We start from the raw sequence: 22,154 nt of genomic DNA, 5'->3' as shown, positions 1-22,154 counted from the left end.
TATTTCATACGCTGACTGGATATTTCACAAAAATGACAGTGTTTTAGAGAGATGATGTATCTGCTGTAAAATTTTTATTCAAAATTCATCAAAGAGTCATATCCGGGCAGCAAAAAATTGTAAAATTTTATTTTATAAAAATAAATCTACAAGAAGTGGATTCTTCTTCAAAAAATTAGTTGTTATGATCAACTTGGTACAAGGACTTGAAACTGATGCTTATTACCGGGTGTTAAAGCCACCTACAAAAAACCCTTCATTATAATCAATTATCATCCCTTTGAACGAAGTCCAGAGGTATAAAAATTAATGTAGCTCAAAATAAGTGAACCAACTATTTACTTACTTATACTTGAACCAAAGTTGATCTAAATTGCTTCTATGGTTACAAAAAAACACGATTTTTGAAGCTGAATTTTGGAAGGCTGTATCTTCCTGGGACCGCGTTCTTTTAAAAAAGGACAACATGCATGTCTGGTTAGTTTTTGAAGGACGAACCACTGACAGTTCATTTATTATAAAACAAACTATACAATTTTTGCCCGCCCAGATATCAGTTTTTTTTTTGGGTTTTTAAACGTAATAACTGAATTATCTCGTAGACGAAGTTTCAAATTACAATGTTACAAGAAATACTTCATTTTCCAACTTGAAGCATAAATTAAAAAATTAGTGTAATTTTTGAAAAATGTCCAGTGACAGTAGAAAATAAGACGGGAAAATGAAAATAATTTCCCTGTATCTACGCAACTGAACAATTTTGATAAACGTCATTACCATCACATAATGAGTATTAATTTCAATAGTGCTTGTTCCAAATTTGATCAAAATCGCTCCAACGGTCTGACAATTATGACCAAAAAACTTTTTTAAACTGAAATTTGGGAGACTGTATCTTTTTTAGGAAGCATTTTTTACAAAAATTACATAATGCATGTCAACTTATTTTTTTGATGGGCTATCGAATGGTGAATTATTGACATTTAAAACTGGACCACCCTGTATAAAACGAACAACCAAAAACGAAGACATTAGAAAAACAGACATTAAAAAATTATTCTCGAGAAATAGATGCTGCTTTTACAAGTAAATCTGAGGTTGAAGCCTTATTTGGTTTGCTGTACATACATGGCTGGAGTTCTAAAATCAAGTCGCTTGCATGTAAGAGAATTACTTAGTACGCAAGGAACGGCCGTAGAACTTTTTCGCCTGGTAATGTCAGTAAACAGATTCTAGATCATTCTTCAACATCTGAGGATTGATAATGCTGAAACCAGTAATGAAAGAAAGAAATAGGCAACCTATTAGAGACGTATTTGATGCATTTGTCACAAACTGCAAAAATGCGTTCTCACCCTTTCGCTACGTTACTGTGGATGTAAAATTAGAGGCTTTTAGAGGACGATGCTCATTTAGGCAATATATTCCCAACAAACCAAAGAAATATAGAATAAAGATATTTGCTTTAGTAGACTCTAAATGTTATTTTACCTCTAATTTGGAAGTTTATGTCGGGAAGCAGCCGGATGGGCCTTATGCGGTAAGGTATAACAAATGTAACAGTCCACACTCCATCAGAAGAAGGGAATTTCTTTGAAACCTAGCATTGCAGCTAGTCAATAATCATCTACATCAAAGGTCTGAGCTTAGTTGTTTGCCGCAAGTACTTCATTACGAATAAAGTAAATTATTGACTATGAAAGGCCCACACAACCAGCAACAACTACAGACACTGTTCTAAAAAGAGGCCGTTGTAGTTACTGTGACCAAAAAAACAATAAACCAACTAAATATAAATGGTTGAAAATGGTGAGGTTTTGTTTTTTGTTTATCAATCCCAATCCTCTGACCGGTTTCGCCGTATTACGGCTCATCAGAGAGGCTATAGGGCTTGATAACCAAAGAACAAAACCTTCGTTCCAGTATAGTCAACTGGATGCCAGAAATGATAGTTGTGTGCAACATCTGGTGACATCTGTACTCAACTCTATGAGTTAGAAAGTACAGATGGCGTTCCAAAATCTAGGAACAGCACCAACCACTTTCTAACTCATAGAGTTGAGTACAGATGTCACCAGATGTTGCACACAACTATCATTTCTGGCATCCAGTTGACTATACTGGAACGAAGGTTTTGTTCTTTGGTTATCAAGCCCTATAGCCTCTCTGATGAGCCGTAATACGGCGAAACCGGTCAGAGGATTGGGATTGATAAACAAAAAACAAAACCTCACCATTTTCAACCAATCAGATCGGTGTTTACCGAATGATGCGGCATTAATGGTGCTGTTCCTAGATTTTGGAACGCCATCTGTACTTTCTAACTCATAGAGTTGAGTACAGATGTCACCAGATGTTGCACACAACTATCAACTAAATATAGTTGCACAAATTGTGAAAAATAATATGTTTGATCTGTTCTGAGTAATTGAAAATAGATGATAATGCTTATGTGAGCTCTAATACTATTTTTATAAAATCCTTGTTAAAACTGTTATTATTTAACTTGACTAGTTTATGACTGCCCGCATCAAAGTAATTTCATATCGTATTTAAGATAGGTGTTATTTTTTAAATGTAATAACCAAAAAAATGCTCATGTGAACTTATGCTAATCCACTGGCCGATCACATAAAGTATCAATAATGTGGTTACATCGTGGTCATGGTCATGGTTATTTTTTTTATTTTTTAACTAAAATAAAAAAAAATGCTAGGTGAACCTATGCTAACCCAGTGACTGATCACATATGGTAATCAAATAAATACTATCCTGTTCTCAACATCTCAATTTCTAATGTTTTTCTTGCAAAATAATGTATTCTATATTATTAGTTTGTTTACTTCCAAATCTAAATTGGTGCAATCCAACCAAAGACGTCATCCGACTACGTTCGGTTGCGTTCTACCGTACCGCCACTAACAGCCCCCACCGTTGGTTTTGTGTATACCATAAAAGACGGTCGCGCACCGGAAAACGGGGTTTCTTCGATCGCTAAAAGATTGAAACCAACTAGCCTAGCCGTTCCGTGCCGTGGATATCTCTTATCTCCGCGTATCTGTAGGTAAAAAATAGGCATATATCGTCCGTCCGGTATTTGTTCTGTTTGCTGTTTTAAAACCGTACCGTTAACTGTAGTTATTTTAAAACCTGTAAATTGGGGCATTTTCAATATCTTTCCGTGGTTTTCCGTTTGGGGGTATTTCTGGTAAGACGGCGCCGGCTACAGTAACTTTCTTTTGAAAAGAGTTAGGTAATCTTTCTGGTTCTGTTCCTGTTTGTTTGACACCGGGGAAACGGTGTAGCAAGCGGGAACTGTAAATCCTGTAGCTCGTTTACTTACTAGAGGGATTAGCGGCTGGGTGACTGTGACGTTACGAGACTTGAAACCTCTGTTGCATGATTCTGGGGAAACAGTGTGCAACGGAGGCTCTGTTTCTCGAACCCCGGGGAATCGGAGTGACATAGAGATATTAGGTCGAGTGACGAACATCGCTGGTCACGTAATTGGGGCTCTTTGGGATTTTGGAGCAAACGCCGGCGCCGAGCAGCCAGTTCTACAAAACCGTACCGTGCCGCCGTACTTACACCGTGTCTTAGACAGTCATAACTTTCAGTAGTCAGGCTAAACAAGTAGTAAAGAGTCCGTAGCTAGTTTTCTTTACCGTTACACGCTTTCCCCGAACCACCGAACAGTGTAGCTTTCGATACATTAGGTAACCGTTACCGTAAGTATATGCTGTAAGTTCAGAGAGCAGCAATACAGTACATTTAGTGAAAACAGTTGTTTTAATTTAATTTATTTCCCGAACCCCATGGAACTTTCTCCAGCTGTCTAAAGCCTACCCCGGCACCGTAAAGTGGACCTTCAGCCACTATAAATAACGAAGGTGGCGCCCGAGGCAACGTAACCGAGGAAATCCGTAAGAAAAGCGCTACAACCTAACCGATTTAGTAAACATCTTTTTGGCTCTGTATTATTTGGCTATCTTGAAATGAACAAACATATTGAAAAATCAAACAGCTTAATGGCTATATATCTTATTGGCTAAATGTTTTTGTGACTGTTGTGTGGACAATCGAGGATCACAAACCTCAAAATATAAAATCAGTCAGTCATACCCTTATATGACGAATTGACTGCTCGTATGACGAAAATATTTAATTCTGTTAATCATATTACTTTAACAGAAATCTGGACCTACGTTTCTACGCAGGGCTACATAACAGTAACAGACATTTTTTTCATAAAAGAGCACTCAGAACTGTAGTTCTTGAAACCGCAAATTGGAAAGTCGCCATACAGCTGACTCATTCAAAGATTATTTACCGGTATTTTCTTATTGTTATACACTGTATTTTATTATATTATGTAAAACCACACATAAAGAGAAAAGAAATAGAAACCTTTACAACACACTTATTTCAAAATTGTCAGGTCTGACGAATCCGTCGACAAATTTTGAGTAAAATGTGCCAGTAACAATGCGTCCAAAAGAGGACGGACATTATTTACTGATATTTTCTATAATGTTATCTTATTATTGTACCGTCGTACTCCTTAATAACACACTTCTTGTACAACACTGTATATTGTTTACAAACAATAAACTGACACTGACTTTTAACCTCGTTATCTGACAACTTCGACTTTACTACAACCATCAACTCAACAACTAACTAACCAGGCCTGGTTCAGCTGCTTATATAGGCTTCCATGGTTTCTAGAAAGTTTCCAAATATTCATGAAATTGACTTTCTCTCTCACACTCATTAAGCTATAACATAAATCTCTCTCTATATAAGCAACGGAGCCAGGATTTTCTAGAACACAGACAAAATAATGTAGAACGTAAACAAAGCAACGTAACATACAGGGGTAACAACAAATAACTAAAGAAATCCTAACTAATAATCAAAAGTTCGCTTCGCAACACTGCCCCCCTCCTGGAGTTGATCGTCCCGATCATCAACTTCACCAGCTTTGGGTGGTCGGTAAGGTGCAAGTCGATCCAGGTGAACTATTTTCATTTTCGCCCGATGTCCTCGCTGTATTCTGTAGACGACGTCGTTCAGACGCTTTATAACGTCGTAGGGTCCCTCCCATGACCTCTGTAGCTTCGGTGACTTTCCTTTCTTTCGAGCAGGATTGTATAACCAGACCTGATCACCGGCTTAGAATCCGCTGCTGTTGGCCCTTATGTCATATCTTGTCTTTAGTCGGTCGCTTGCAAATTTCAACTTCTGCCGGACTTCCTCATGGATCACGTGCAAGCGTTGCGCCAATTTTTCTGAATACCTATCACAAGAGGATGGGGGTTCTTCCGGTCGTCCAAAAAGAAGATCCATTGGCAAACGAAGCTCCCTTCCAAAGACAACACTGTGGTGTTTTGCCAGTGGAATCATGTACTGCCGATCGATAAGCCATCAGGAACAACGGAATGTGCTGATCCCAATCTGTCTGATTGTTATCGACGACTGTCCTTAGGTAGTTGTCTAGTGTCCAGTTGAAACGTTCCACCATTCCGTCTGACTGTGGGTGTAATGGAGTAGTTCTGGTTTTCTTAATTCCCAATCGGTCACACACTTCCGTGAATACTGCCGTTCGAAATTACTCCCTTGATCCGAATGCAGCTCCCTCGGTACTCTCAAATCTGCAGAAGAAGTTGTCAACCAGAACTTCTGCTACAGTAGCGGCTTCCTGGTTTGGTATTGCGTACACTTCTGGCCATTTACTGAAGTAGTCCATTGCGACCAAGACAGCGATTTCCGGAATTAGTTTTGGGAAAAGGTCCAGCTACATCAACGGCAATCCTCTCAAACGGAGCTCCGACATTATATTGCTTCATACATCATCGGCTCCGAGTTTTGGGACCCTTGCTACTGAAACAGTCTGCGCAACGCCGACACCGATCTTCTACATCTGAGCGGCTTTGTAGCCAATAGAACCTTTCCCTAACTTTATTTAACGTTTTGTTGATGCCAAAGTGCCCTCCACCAATTCCACTATGGGCTTTTTTCAGTACGTCACTAACTCGGTTTCTTGGCAGAACTACCTGTAGTCGTTCTTCTTTCCCATCCGGACTTTCCCATTTTCTTTTTAGTAAATCTCCATCAATAATAAGGTACTCCCATAATGCCCAATATCCCTTTAATGTTGGAGACTTAGCGGAAATCTCCTCCCAATTTGGTCTTTCTCCATGCTCTTTCCAGTTAATTATCTGTCCTAAATCGGGGTCTTCTCGTTGATCGGCAGCCAAGTTTTCCCGATCCCATGCGATGCCATTTTTCAGAGCGATCCTTCGACAAGGCTTTCCAAATTCAGCTATCTCCAGGCGTTTACAGTGATTGCAACCTTCTACACAAGGTCTTCGTGACACTGCGTCCGCGTTTCCGTGCAAACGTCCCTTTCTGTGTTCAATCTTTGCAACCATCGAGCTATTTGTCCTTCTGGATTTTTGAATTGAAATAGCCATTTCAGAGAGGCATGGTCCGTCCTTAGTCTGAATCGTTGTCCGTACAGGTATTTGTGAAACTGCTCGACTGTTTTCACTACGGCTAACAGCTCCTTCCTGGTTACGCAATAATTTCTCTCTGGCTTTGATAGTGATTTGCTGAAATAGGCGATCACTCGTTCTTCACCATCTTGGATTTGAGATAAAACTCCGCCTAAACCAATATTACTAGCAACTGCGTCCACAATAAACTCTTCCCCAGGTCGTGGAAAAGCCAAAACTGGTGGAGAACAAAGGGTTACTTTCAGTTCTTCCATGGCTTCCTGACATGTTGTAGTCCATTCGAAGGGCTGGTTATTCTCCGTCAATTTGTGTAGGGGTCTGGCTATATCAGCAAATCCACGAACAAACCTTCTGTAATAGGAACACAATCCCAGAAAACTTCCTAATTCGTGCTTGTCTTTCGGAACAGGCCAATTTTTTACAGCTTCAGTTTTCTTCGGGTCGGTTTTTACTCCTTTTGACGATATAACGTGTCCCAAGTATTCGACTTCTTCTTGGAAAAAGCTGCACTTCTTCGGATTTAATTTCAGGTTTGCCCCTCTGAACTTCTTGAAGATTTCTTCAACGTTTTGCAGGTGTTCTTCAAATGTTCATGAAATTGACTTTCTCTCTCACACTCATTAAGCTATAACATAAATCTCTCTCTATATAAGCAACGGAACCAGGATTTTCTAGAACACAGACAAAAGAATGTAGAACGTAAACAAAGCAACGTAACATACAGGGGGAACAACAAATAACTAAAGAAATCCTAACTAATAATCAAAAGTTCGCTTCGCAACAATATTATTGAAGTTGATGTTGAGTTGTCGATGTACACACTTCTTTCACACATGTTTCTTTTGTTATTATAATTTTGTGTTAAATAAACAGTAGACCTATTTTGTTAATGAATCCCTCAAGATTTTATCACATTTAACTAAAGTTCTATCAACTATACTTTCTGAGATAGCAATGCTAATGCATCGAATTTACACCCATTGTAATTTATGGTTGCTTTACAATCCACATTTGATTTGACAGCCATCATTTGATCTGAAGTATGGACACTTATATAAATTAGATTATTACTGTTCCTTCAAACATGCATTTAGATTACATACAGTGCTTTTGTAACAAGCATACTGCCTAAGCTCAATAAAATTAAAAAGACTAACTTTTCACAAAATTTCTCGGACCCCTATGTTTTTAATTTTATTAACCGCTGTTTGTGTTATATGAATTGGAATTATACAGGACCCAAAAACTGGGTATTTAAAATATTTTGATCTTTTAAATGGCAACACTTCTTTATTTTTGTATAATTTGGAATCTAGAAACAAACAATTCTAAGTATTTCATGCAACTTGTACCACAACTGTATTGATATTTTGAAACCAATAATTTTCCATAAATCAGATAAACATCCCCAAAAATTATTGATGACATTTTAAAAAAAAATGTAAACAGATAACTAACCGTCTTGATTATTGTAACAGTTCATAGTTCATTTTGAACAGCTGATTTAATTTTTTTCGATTTTTTTATGTAAAAGTTGTGGGACCTATAATTTTGAAAAGTGTATTTGACATTTGTTTAAAAACAATTGAATATCAGTATGGAGTATGTTGCATGAAATATGTTGAGAATTGTTTGTAGAACCCAAAACCTCCTATGAAAATAAGGTTCCAAGTGTTTTTGGAAAAAGTACAGCCCACTTTATAGAGTGGGTGTACCAGTGGGGAAATTTAGTTTAAGTATTAGTAGGTATTAGTATTCACTGTTAAAATTGAAGGTGATTATAAATGATAAGTTCATGGAGGTTATTACATGACATAGACTAACAAGTGCCAGTACATAAATAGTAAATATTAAATAAAAAGTTGTAGCTTGTAGCTGCAATCCTTTTTCTTTAAGCTAGAACCCAAAACAAAAACAAAAAAATTAATAAAATCATGTACCTAAAAACTATGACTTTTGTGATGTGAATAGTGCATGTGCGAAAAAGGCAAAAAGATTTAATTTTAGTATTAGCCATAAAAAATATTGGTTTTTAAGTGAATTCAGTTATTACTAATACTAAAATTAAATTATTTTTTTTATAAACTTCTTTGGTCATAAGCATTGATTCTATTCTTAGTCCCAATATTAATACTATAACTAAAATTAAATTTTGTTTTATAAACTAGGTTTAAGTCCCTTCCACTTAATCAAATTGGTGCAGTACATACTTTACAAAGACATTGTATAATACATATTAATTCAATGTTGAGCAATGCTGTTTACTAAAGTGTATAATGATAATTATTAAACATAAAATATTATGAAAACTGCATTGGTTTTTATTTGAATGTTAATTTAAGTAAAATCAATATACTGACCTTAAAACTTGCTTTTTTCTTCACTGTTCTAATGTAAGTAGTTGAACCCATTGCACACAATTTCACTCTTCAACTTGATTAATTTGTTGCAATCTTCTTAGTGGGTAATTTGTTCTTCGCAAGTCAATTTGTTCATAAAAGTTGTATTTTCTCATCCACATGGAAAATTAGTGAAGTATTCAGCATATACCAGGTGTCCAAGAGGACCCTGGACATAGGAGATTAACATGGGAAAACGGTTTTGATTTTTTTGCACCTGTACGGTTGATTTTATTGAAAAATCGTATTAATGAAAGTTGTAGTACCTATCACGGACTAGTTTTCTGTATGATCTCTAACTTGAGCGCTTTCGTCGTAAAACACGAACAAAAATGCGAAAATTTAAACTTTTTACCTGCAAAGTATAAGCGGTTGTCGAGCAACCGCACCACCGTTTACCCGTTGTCCCACAACCGACTATACAGTGCAGGCCAAAAGTTTAAATTTTCTCATTTTTGTTCGTGTTTTACGACGAAACGGCTCAAGTTAGAGATCCGAAAAAAATACAGAAAACTAGTCCGTGATAGGTACTACAACTTTCATTATTACGATTTTTTCATGTTTCCATGTTAATCTCCTATGTCCAGGGTGCTCTTGGACACCTGGTATAAGATACAGATCTGTGAAATAGGCCCAATTTAATAATAATAATAATAATAAACTTTATTTGCCAACAAAATGATACATACAAATCATCAAGCAACGTCAACGTACAAATGGTGTCTGTAACACCTTTACAAATAATCTTAAGATCTAAACTATGGTTAAATACATGTATAACGTTACAAAACATGCAGTAGATATACCAACCAGTATACAATAATAAAAGACACCGGCAGTAATAAAAGTAAAATACACTTATGATATGAAAATAGATAAATAAAATAATCAATAAAATGTTAACTAGTAAAATTAAAACAATAAAACTGAAAACTGCTTTTGTTTTAAAAAGTGGATGACTTTCTCTCTAAACACGGCGACGCTACCCGCGTCACGAACAGCGGGCGGCAGCATTTGGTACGCTTTTATAGCCCTGTATGATGGACTTCTCTCAAAAAAGGTTGACCTGTGTTGAGGGATGCGGGGTTCACTTGCACCTCTAGGAAACAAATGAGGGTTCTTTCTCATAAATACTACCAGGGAGAAAATGTATAAAGATGGGGTTGTAAGTACATCAAGCCTAGCAAAGTAAGGCCTGCAGCTTGTCCTGGGTTTAAGGTTAAAAATCACACGAATAATGCGTTTTTGTGCAACAAACACTGATGCGCTGCTACTAGAAGCACCCCAGAACAAGACAGTGTAGGTGATCAATGACTGGATACAAGAAAGATAGTATGTCAGGATTGATTGGATAGTGAGAACATCTCGAAGTCTGCGTAAAAGAGCACAACCGCTGCACAATCTAGATACGAGTATCTGACAGTTGATCTTCCAACCAAGCTGTGAGTCCATCGTGGCTCCCAGAAACTTTATGCTCTCACTCACTGGGGTGGCCTTGCCATGAGAGGGGACATAAAGTGAATAATTTGGTTTACTTTTACTAAAGTTAATCAAACTAGTTTTTTGTAAGTTTTGTTTTAAGCAATTGTCTGAGCACCAGTTTTCCATATCTTGGATGGCCAACGAACACGCCGCAGACAAGGCATTCTCAGAGAGATCTGCCAAGACAACGGACGTATCGTCAGCATATTGGCAGACCATATTCCCATTCAACCGCTCCGCAAGCTCGTTGACATAAACCAAGAACAGTAGCGGGCCCAAAATGGATCCCTGCGGTATTCCTTGAGAAATATCTCTCGGCCGTGATATGTACGATTCACTATTGTCACGCAGACCGCTTGTCTTCTGTTCTGCAAATAAGATTCGAGCAAATTAGAACAGATGCCTCGTATTTTATTAAAAGGGCATGGTGGATACTGTCAAATGCCTTTGACAGATCAAAATATATTCCAGCAATTTTAATATTTTTGTCAAGGTTTTCCATTATATAAGTAACTGTATTATACAGGGTGTCCAAAAAGTCTGGAATATTGCAAATATCTCGAAAACTGCTGATTTTATTTTTCTCAAAATTTGCGTCTTGTTAAAGTAAATAACAGCGCATGACGTGAGGGTGAAATGAGGTTCGCAAGTATACAGGGTCAGTCACAAAGTATACCAACTTTCTTAATTCAAACCTAACACACTGTATATTACTTCAGATTTTAAGAGTACTTATAAAGGCCAATTCAACGATATACGATTTTTATTTTTTTTGATTTTTTTTTTATTTTTTTTTGATTTTTTTTTTTGATTTTTTTTTTTTTGTACCTGCCTATAACAATGATAGGTGTAACAATGACAGCTAACGTCAATATAATGTTAAATTAATTGGCAAATTTTCCTATTACTTAAAATGGTGTTTTTGAGTGAGAAGGATACTTAAGATGTCAGTCTTTTCCTTCTCACTCAAAAACACCATTTTAAGTAATAGGAAAATTTGCCAATTAATTTAACATTATATTGACGTTAGCTGTCATTGTTACACCTATCATTGTTATAGGCAGGTACAAAAAAAAAATCAAAAAAAAAAATAAAAATCGTATATCGTTGAATTGGCCTTTATAAGTACTCTTAAAATCTGAAGTAATATACAGTGTGTTAGGTTTGAATTAAGAAAGTTGGTATACTTTGTGACTGACCCTGTATACTTGCGAACCTCATTTCACCCTCACGTCATGCGCTGTTATTTACTATAACAAGACGCAAATTTTGAGAAAAATAAAATCAGCAGTTTTCGAGATATTTGCAATATTCCAGACTTTTTAGACACCCTGTATATGGCCAACTCTGTTGATCTACGAGGTAGGAATCCATATTGGTGTTTTGAAAGAATACTAAAAGTATCAAATTACTTATATAGCCTATTATAAATTGCTCGTTCGAAGGCTTTGGAAAGAGAGGGCAGAAGAGACACCGGTCTGTAATTTTTTATGTTTGAGGGATCACCCTTTTTATATATTGGGACTACTTTAGCATTCTTCAAGCAATCCGGAAAATGGCCCTCACAAAAAGACTCTTTAATTATATCAGATAATGGTTGGGAAATGAACTGCGCTACGTACTTAAGAATCTTTACAGGAATTTCATCAAATCCGGCCGAAAACTTATTTGGCAAGTTCATCAATAGCCTGAAAATCTCTTCCTGACCTGTTGGTTCTAAAAATATTGTGGGGTATTGACGTACATCACCCAGAGGTGAAACAAATTCTCGATGTATATTAAATAGGTTGGATATCTCCTCAAGATCAGTGACCACATTATTATCAAGTTCAAGAGTTAAATTGCGTTGACACTTAATTTTATTTGTAATTTGATTAAAAATATTCCATGCTGATTTCGATTTGTTATTAGAGTTTGAGATCTGATTATCAAAAAGCGCTTTCTTTGTATTAGCTAGCAAGTTTCTGTACTGTTTCCGTTCCTGTTTATATCGATAGTATACATTTGTGTCATTAGTCTGCTTGTACCAAACATATGTCCTTCAGATGACCCGAGAAGTCTCTAATTTCTTTACTGATCCAGCTTTTTGGTTTGTATTTATGAATATCAACCACTAAAGGGAAGGCCGTTTCAAACCAGTAAAACAGCATTTCGAAAAAACATTCATACTTTGCCTCGACACCCACAGTCGCATAGACCTCCTGCCATGAGGCAGTACTGAGACGCTCAATTGAACGAACAATATTTGCGTCTGTAAACGATCGCCTTTTCACCTTTGGAGGCTTGGGCACGATGCTTGATGGATCGCGAATCATCATTAGTTGCCCGTAATGATCCGATATATGCGATTGGAGTACAAAACAGTTCAGAACTTCACTGCCGAAACTAGAAAAAATATTATCTATCTGGGTGGATGAGGTAGCACTCACTCGAGTTGGTTCTGAAATATGGGGTGTTAAGCCGTAAGATAACATAAGTTGCAATAAGGCGTTAACCATTTCTGAATTGACAGCAAAGTCCACATTGAAATCGCCGCACACTATCACATGTCCGCCATCACTGACACATGACTCATGCAGTAGTTCGTCAAGCTTAGAAAGAAAGACATCCACATCACCACTGGGGGGCCTATACACACATATTAACATACATTCTTGATTACCTAAAATAAATTTACAAGTACAAAATTCAAAAGATTTTTCAATTGTTCCAAGTTGAGTGCGAGTGGAGATTGTGTTATGTTTCGAGCAAAAATCGCAGTACCGCCGCCTCGGTGCTCAGACCGAGAAGATTAACTTTCGAGATTGTATCCATTTAAATAAACTTTTTCAATATCTTGGTTTTTAAGCCAGTGCTCGGAAATACATAACAGGTTGGGATTTTCTACAGATGTAAGAACTTCTAATTCTAGCATTTTATTATTAATACTTTGCGCGTTTAAATGTAATATTTTTACTGATTTAATTAATTTCTTCGATTTTAATTTACCTGCCTTATCATCGGGTTCGGCGTTTGATGAGATTAATCTAAAAAATTTTTTCCTCTTGAAAAGTTGAATCGTTCGAAAGCCACTCCAGTAGGCCAAAATTGCACGTCGTAAATTGCATCCTTAAGGTCCGGTGACACCCCTATCATAAAGCATTTTTCCTTGGATTTGCCCTCCTTTGGAACGCACAGTTTGACTGAGATACAATCAGGTTTTGAATTTGTTCGCTTTGCGATATAGTCTTTTATCGTACCCTCTGCTACATCTCCGTTCACTTTCGAAATGAAAAGCCATATTTTTCTGTTATTAGAAGTTGACATGTTGAACATTTTACAGTTGTCGGCATTATCATTGGTTGCACTGAAATGTATACTGAAGTGTTTTTTGGTAAAAAAAATCTTGATTTTAGATGTAGAAAAATTTAGGAGTTCTAAAAGTCATAACTTCTAAATTCCAAAAAATCAGATTTTGGAGCTTTTGATAATAAGCTGACGTAATGTATTGAAATCCAATATCTATTTAACACATTGAATAAAAGCTTCGAACAAAAGGGATATACTCACATGGGATATACACACTCATATTATACACATATTACGATACGAGTATTATATCTAACGTTTACATCGCTAAATTTGAAATTTTGTTAACACCCGGACCCGCATTTTCTTAGCGAAGTAAAATCGTTATTTTCCTAACAAGTGCGAAAAGTGATACTTTACCGCACTCTGGCTGAAGTTGGTACGACAACGACACATCAGTACATAATCTTTTCTACGAGCGTTTTCAATAATTGGAATATACAATAATTGAAACTAAATTATAAATTGAAATTGAAATATTGAAAAAAAACTTTTTATAAAACTGAATTTAACAATATTGTTCTTTTGGCGTCTTACAGCTAAAACTTCAGAAGGATAAAAAAAAAATAATAATAAATTGTACCACGAATTTATTAACACAACTACTGTTATACACAACCTATAGTCTTTTCAGACCTTTTAATTTGGCCTCATATTTTTGAAATTACTTTAAAGCAATAAGGTCAAGTACACTTTTGTTTTTGAACAATTTTAAATTTTTTCTATATCTGGCATCTTTTCCTTTAGATATTTTATTTTATTTTTTTTCACCAGAAAAATAAGCAGCATTTAACTATGGTTTTTATTACTGTATTGGGAAAATTTTGGTAAATTGCACAATTTATTAAATTGCAATTGTTTCTCTAAAACCTTCTGTAAATAAGTATGGATATTGACCAAGTGACATACTCGGGGAATTACATAAAATAATAGCTCTATCGATTGGCTTATAAGGAAATTAAAATAAGTGCCCGGGGTTGTTAATGGTTGCTCCTGTACGGTTGATTTGATTGAAAAATCGTAATAATGAAAGTTGTAGTACCTATCACGGACTAGTTTTCTGTATTTTTTTCGGATCTCTAACTTGAGCCCTTTCGTCGTAAAACACGAACAAAAATGAGAAAATTTAAACTTTTGGCCTGCACTGTATAGGCGGTTGTCGGGCAACGGGTAAACAGCATTGTTGCTGGCAATAACAAAAAATTATTACAAAATATATACATCAACAGCAAATAAAAAACAACCAAAAAATAATAAAAATGTGTTTATATCACTAATAGAGTGATATAAACTTATTCTATTGGGCCGGGTTCAACTTTTTAGTAATAGTAAGTTGTAATCATCATAGTTTTAAGACGTTTACTACATGTTGTTATCGACAAAAATTAAGTTCATGATTGTGACTATGACTAAGAAGTTGGGTAATCCCGGCCTTAGTTTTGACCACCCATGTTCTATGTTCTACATGTATTCAAAAATATGCAATTAGTATCTATATGTATTTACCACTATTGAGGAATAACTGCGGAACAGCATCCTTTGTAAGTCCTCTTCTACACCCTTCACCTTTTAAATGTTCTGGACGGAAATGACGCCCACACACTCTATATTTGGCATACATTTCCTCAGGGCTCAAGTGGTCTAGTAACGGCGCCGGATTTCTAATTTTTGAAATCCATATTTTAAATAAATTTTCTTTCTCTAATAAATTGGGAAAACGAAAACGACTACTGAACCTATCATCACAACCAGGAACACAGCACAGTCCATTATTATAGGTAAGTGTAATAATTGACACAGAGCCCAGCGCCTTCACAATATGCGATTGGAAGGCGAACTATTCCTTCCGAAAACATGCTCCGTAAATCTTTCTTCTCTAGTAAGGTAATTCTTTGTGGTTTTGTTTGGGTTTGATCTTTGATCAATCTAAAACCATTCTGAAACTAAAAAAAAACCTTAATTTTTACAACTTTATTTCATTTTTCATTAATTTAAAATTATTAGTATTAATTATGTAAATCGCATTTTTAGTTCTTTTACAATGCCAGAACATGGATCTTGTTAATATTGTAAAATATTAGTGGCAGCAAAAATTAGAGGCAGGGTGATGTAAAAAAAATATTCTTCAATGACTATTTAAACCAGACTACAGTCTTAAAATTACTACTATAATTTACTGGAATCCTAGCTTGCTGCGTTCAGACATTAGTCATAAGGGATACTATGGCTGATGCTGCCCCAGGTACGATTACAAAATTGCATAGATAGCCCTACTGATGCATCTGCATCATTACTACAAGTTTTTGTAGTTTTAGTAGTAGTGTAAATTTTTTAAGGGTGGTCAAGTGCCTATTTTCCAGAACTGCATCTGGTATATGCTGCATAAATCACTAAATAAGGATATAAACATGAGAAAAGTGTTCTAATTGAGGACCAAACTACCTACTATGAAGACTGTAACATTATGTCACGAATGGAAAATCCATTAATTTAAAAGATGGACTTATTATTTAAAAGCATAACTTCATTAAATTGAAGCAGATCTTCGGAGATGGCAAAATAATAAAATGAGCGAGCCAAAGTTACAGTCAGAATGCACATAGTCCATCATCGCTATTTTTAGCCATGACAAATCCCCGCTACTGTTGCGATGCGGGCGACGAGGAATAACAAACTACGTCAGCCAGTCAATCGGGTATAAATTAAGCTCGACATGCGTGGAGACGAGAGACGATCCGAGATAGTCGAAGACTCTGCCTCAGACGATAGAGCCCAGCCAGAGGACTCGGCTCGCACCACAAAATGTAGCGAATTCTGCAACCCGCGCCGGGTTCGTAATTAATTAAATAGTAAACCATTTTCTAAATTATAATAAATCGCGAGTGTCAAACCCTTCAGAAAGCTGCCCTCATCATTGTGTAACAAATGTAAGTATGATTTAATTATTGTAATATTTTGTGCATGTAAAAGGTACTGTTTGAAGTGTTTACTTTCGGGAATTATGATCGAAGGTTTTATTCCGATTCACTAAGTTGATAAACCAACCATTTCGTCAATTAGATTTAACTGTTATTTAGTTATTAAATTATATTTTTCTACGAAGTGGTTTGATTCTACCTTTGAAACAAGATCTCGGTAAAGGCGTTTATTAAAGTAATAAACGCACGTCTCGTTTAACTTGTTGGGTCAAAAGGGCTTTACAAGAGTGAAACCTTGTGCAATGTTTTCAACAAGCAACAGTGGACAAAAGAGCATATTTTAAGGTAAGTTAACTGAAATTAACATTATTATGATAATTTCAATTCTAACATTGAATGAGAAGTCAAAAGTATTGCAGTTTTCAGTATTGTTTTATGTTTAACATAATAATCACCATCAGATAGTGTAGTAAACTCGATTGCTGAACCTCAAGCTAATAATATGTATTATACCTAGTCTTATCTAAAAGCAGCGTTAAAGTAATAGCAGCAATAAGGTAGTTTGCTGTGAGTTTAATTAATAGGTCTAGAAACTACTCATATGAGACAATATTTACCTATCTAGTAGTATGATTGTAAAGCAAACATCTTTGTGAAGCTGCAATGTTTTTGTTCAAAGAAATAAGCCAATACTTAATAAAGCTGAATTTTTAGATATTTTGATTATTCAAGCTTACCACTTTATATAAATACTTTATCAGAAGGAAAGTAATACCTCCACTCAGTGGAGGTAGTTAAAAATAACCTAAGTATAAATGTAACTAAGACTAAATTCAGCGTATTTGGAAGAAAACAGAGAATTAGTAATATAAATGTGGACAACATATACATTGAAATGAACGGAAGTAGAATAACGTATGAAAAAAACATAAAGTATTTTGGAGTAATTTTCGATCCAAATCTAAATTTCCGAGTACATGCGGATTATGTTATGCAAAAATATTCAAAGAAAATATTTTTTTTTTTCAAGACACCATTTGTCTATACTAGGTTGATGTTGTATAATAGTATTGCGTCACCGCATCTGCAGTTCTGCTCGACATTTCTCTATAGCCTACCCGACTACAAAGTACTTGAGTTTCAAGTGGTTTAAAACAGAGCAATGAGAACAATTTGAAATGCAATAGGTACACTTCCATACACGCAATGCAGGAAACCCTCAACATACTCCATGTAGAACAAAAATTATGGTTTGATACCAATGCATTTGTGTACAAACTAAAGAATGAATTATTGCCTGATTACATTTATACAAAGGTAGAAATTTTTTGACATTGTAAAGATTTCATAATTAGTAGAAAATGTGAATCAAATTTAGGTTTCAATTCATTACTGTATAGGGGACTTCTTCGATTTAATTGGTTGTCAGTCAATATAAAGGAATCGCCTAATGTACCGGGTGACCCAATAAGACTGTTCCTCGACCATATCTCGGGAACCGTTCGTCGCATATGACTTTGGGATAAAATATTTTAAATCGTCCATGAAGAATCGCTGGAACATATTTTAAAGTTCTAAAAATGACCACCAGAGGCCGTAACTGCAAGTTTAAATTTTTAAATTGCATTTTTTATAAATTTTGCACAATAAACTAGAATTTTTTTTCCACATTTTTAAAGCGAACCAATTTATCTATCATTTTTGTAAAATACAATTTTCTGTTATTTCAAAAACAAAGATGGCGTGGGGTGTTTAATTGTTTTTGCAATAACCTGCTTTAACTTCTTAACGGTTTGACCAATTTCAACAAATTTGGTATTGTCGAAAAAAGCATTTTTTGGGCAATAAGAATCAACCAAAATATAGTTAATTTAGTTGAATATTTCTCCGCCAGGGGGCTAGCTTTGACACCATAACTCAAATTCCAAAAAAGATAAAAAACAAATGGTATGATATGACTTTTTCCTTTATGAAAAAATAGCCAAAGAACATCCAAATAGGCCAGTGAAAACCGTTTTTCAAATTCTCGTTCCTAACCTGAAATATTGAGAAAATGAGATTAATGGATCTTTGAAGGCCAAGGATCGCGCGGTAAATTTCATAAAACTATAAAAAAATTAGCTACATAATGAATAAAATGTTATAGAAGCAATTGTAAGTCTAAATAGAATTGATTTGCATTGCATTATTTAAAAAATACCATATATCATCAGAACATTCATGTGGCTCCAAAGGGACTAAACCTTATACCTTAAGTTAAACCTTCTTTTTAAGTTATACCTTATACTTTTTAATTTTCAAACGTACTATATATTTTTTGGCAGAAATTGACTCCAAAAATCACACAAAAACAGGAGGACACTACAATGCAATAGACAAATTCCGAGTGTATAGTTTATACGAAGTCAGTTGGGACAGGTCAAAATACGGGGTTCGATCAACACACCACATAAAGCCTAGGAAAAAACGAGCAAATTTGTATGTGATTGTTCCTCATAGTAATTTACGAGGAGTCAACGTGGACTTGACGAGTAGGTGTCACAAATAATTTTACGTGTAAGCACCGTAAGACCGTTTAATTGGTCACCCCACAGTTCTTATTGGTCGGCGGCTTAAAATCTGTTTTTAGTTTCTTTCTATGCTTTAAAGGCAGTGCAGTCTGGTGTTTATAGTTTGCATTGGAGTAAGCAATTAATAAGCGTTTATGTACAGAGTCCCTCAATATTTTTTATTTTCACGCCGCCCATGCTCAACAAAGACGCCGACTATTTTGGTTTTTTCAGTTGTTTCAACTGACTTCGTATATACCAGAGTATATAAATAGTCTAACCAGTAGGATCACTCTCCGAAAATCGTAAAATTTACCTCACCTCGCGTCCCGCCTAAAGTCGACTAGCCAAGCTAGAATCTAATATTAGCAGTGACTAGTTGAACGTTGCGGGATAAAGACGGGTGAAGTTTCGTTTGTTAACGATATTTGTGCTGCAGCGTTTATTTTCTTCGGACTTTTTTAATGAACTTAATGGCTTCCAATGGGTATTATTGTTCGGTAGATAATTGTTGTGTCAATTATCTCGACAATGTACCTTTTTTCCGGTGCCCTAAGGATCCTATAAGGTATAGAATATATTTTTAGTTTTTATTTACTAAATTATTGGTTAAAAGTGTAACGATAAATAACTAATAAACTATCATTTAACTACTGTTTTAGATGCCAAAAATGGAAAGACGTTTTAGGCTTTGTTGCAAATCATAAATATGCGAGTTTAACAGGAGAAGAGGCGTACAAAAAAATAAGAATATGCAGCAATCATTTTGATGATAGCTGCTTTACCTCCTCAGGAAAACGGTTACTAAGGACTGCAATTCCAACTGATTTTCGTATTATATCGGAATCAGATATTCCCAGGCTAGAAATGATCAAAACAAAATCCTCTACGCAAAGTGATCTGCAAGGTAGTCAATTAAAAAAAAATATTTTTTACCTAAAAATAAATTGATTCTTTTTTAATAATTTTTAGTTGACAGTTCAAGTGGCATTGAACAATCTCAAGTGTCTAAGCAACCCAAATTTGAGCATAAAACATTCCAAGGTATGGCGGTTTATATATATTAATAATAGGAACATGATTAAATTTGTTATTTAATATCAGATGCCTCGTGTCAAACGTCGTTGGTATTATCGGAAAGTACTCCTAGAAAACGAAAGCTGAAAAAGCAATTGTCGGAGTTGAAGAATTACAGAAAACAAATACCCACAAATATTCAACTTGCGGATGTAGTACGTTATTTAGAAGAAAATTGCCCTTCACAAACTGCTATGTTCATTAAACAGCAGTTACTCCTTGTAAACAAAGCACCTAAAGGAAGCAGATATTCCGACGACTTTAAACAGTTTTCATTAACATTATATTTGTTAGGTCCTAAAGCATATCGTAAGCTTTCAAAAGTAATAAGACTTCCGTCAAAGGTTACTCTGCGTAGGATTACTCAAAAATGGAAAATATATCCGGGGCTCAATGATTTCATCTTCAAAATTATAAACCTGAAAGCTTCAGTGATGCCTGAAAAATCAAGGGACTGTATTTTAACAATAGACGAGATGTCACTAAAATCTAATTTGTTTTATAATATATCCAGAGATATTATCACAGGGTTTGAGGAACTCCACAACAAGCGTTCTACCTGTATTGCTACAAGTGCTTTAGTACTTATGGTAAAAGGTATTTCACATAACTGGAAACAACCGATAGGATATTTTTTTACTAGAAATTCTACCGGCGTGGATGATTTGAAAGAAATAATCATTGAGACAATCCGTAAACTGAGAAACATAGGGCTTAAAGTTTTGGCAATTACCTCTGACCAAGGACCCAATTTTTATAGATTAGTCAAAAGTAATTTTAAACTAACTTCCGATAAACCTTATTTCTTCATCGACAATGAAATTATATTTTATATATTCGATGTGCCTCATTTATTAAAATCAACGCGAAACAACTTTTTTCTTATAGTTTCAATTTAAATGATGGAAACACAAGCAAGTCTTATGTAGAAGCCTTATATAATATGGATAAAACAAAACAATTTAGATTAGCACCAAAGCTGTGCGATGACCATATATTTCCCACAAGTTTTAAAAAAATGAAAGTAAAGTTAGCATCTCAAATTTTTAGCCATCTGTTGCGGTTGCTCTTCATACTTATATCGATTCTGGGGAAATTTCCTCAGAAGCCCTAGCAACAGCCAACTTTATAGAAAGTATGAATCAACTATTTGATATATTAAATTCAAGTAATTTAGAAAATTGTCATGCTTGTATGGGAACTTCAACTCAAATCGACGTTTTGAATAAAATGGACACGTTATTTTTAAATTTAAAAGTTACCGATAGAAATAAAAAAAATATTACCAATAGATTAAAATTTATTTATGGATGGAGAATTACTATTTCCTCCACATTAAAACTATGGGACGTATTGCACAGCAAAGGCTACAAGTTTTTATTAACTCGCAACTTAAATCAGGATTGCCTCGAAAATTATTTCGGACAAATCAGAAACGCTTGCGGAAATGCCAAAAATCCTACTCCTATTCAATTTGGCAGGGCATTTAAAAGCCTGCTTGTATTGAAATCTTTTGAACAAAGTGAAGGCAGCAATTGCTTGCAAGATATAAATGACATTTTACTCACTATAACACCCGATTTTATTCAAAAAATTGTATATTTTGAAAAAAAAGAAGGAAATAAGCAAATATTAAAAGTTGAAACTAATGATTATAGAAATTTACTTACTGTAGATGGAAATAGCTTAGTTTATGTTAGTGGATATTTATTGCGCAAATGCTTGTTAAGACATTCTTGTAGTATTTGTTTAAATTATTGCAATACGTTTGGCACTGATAAATCTACTGTGTTTTGTGAACTAAAAGCTTACAAGAACAGTACGAAGCCATTTGGCGGCCTAATTGTGCCACCTAAAAGTTTT

The 22,154-nt window shown here is 35.2% G+C and overlaps 2 long non-coding RNA genes across 2 annotated transcripts in view; one reads left to right on the top strand and one right to left on the bottom strand.

Moving 5' to 3' along the window:
• LOC145737576 (uncharacterized) overlaps nt 1-8,957 on the bottom strand; it is a 119,351-nt gene extending 110,394 nt beyond the window's left edge. Inside the window, exon 1 of the long non-coding RNA XR_014180427.1 lies at nt 8,879-8,957. This is a non-coding gene — a long non-coding RNA (uncharacterized LOC145737576). The remainder of the gene's footprint in view (nt 1-8,878) is intronic.
• LOC145737574 (uncharacterized) overlaps nt 1-22,154 on the top strand; it is an 82,998-nt gene that overhangs the window by 52,991 nt on the left and 7,853 nt on the right. The gene's annotated exons all lie outside the window — the stretch shown is intronic.

Source organism: Ips typographus, linkage group LG14 (assembly GCF_016097725.1).
Source record: "Ips typographus isolate SLU linkage group LG14, UJ_Ityp_2.0, whole genome shotgun sequence".
In the NCBI taxonomy this organism is placed as follows: Eukaryota; Metazoa; Arthropoda; class Insecta; order Coleoptera; family Curculionidae; genus Ips; species Ips typographus.
This window is presented reverse-complemented; position numbering and strand designations above follow the sequence as displayed.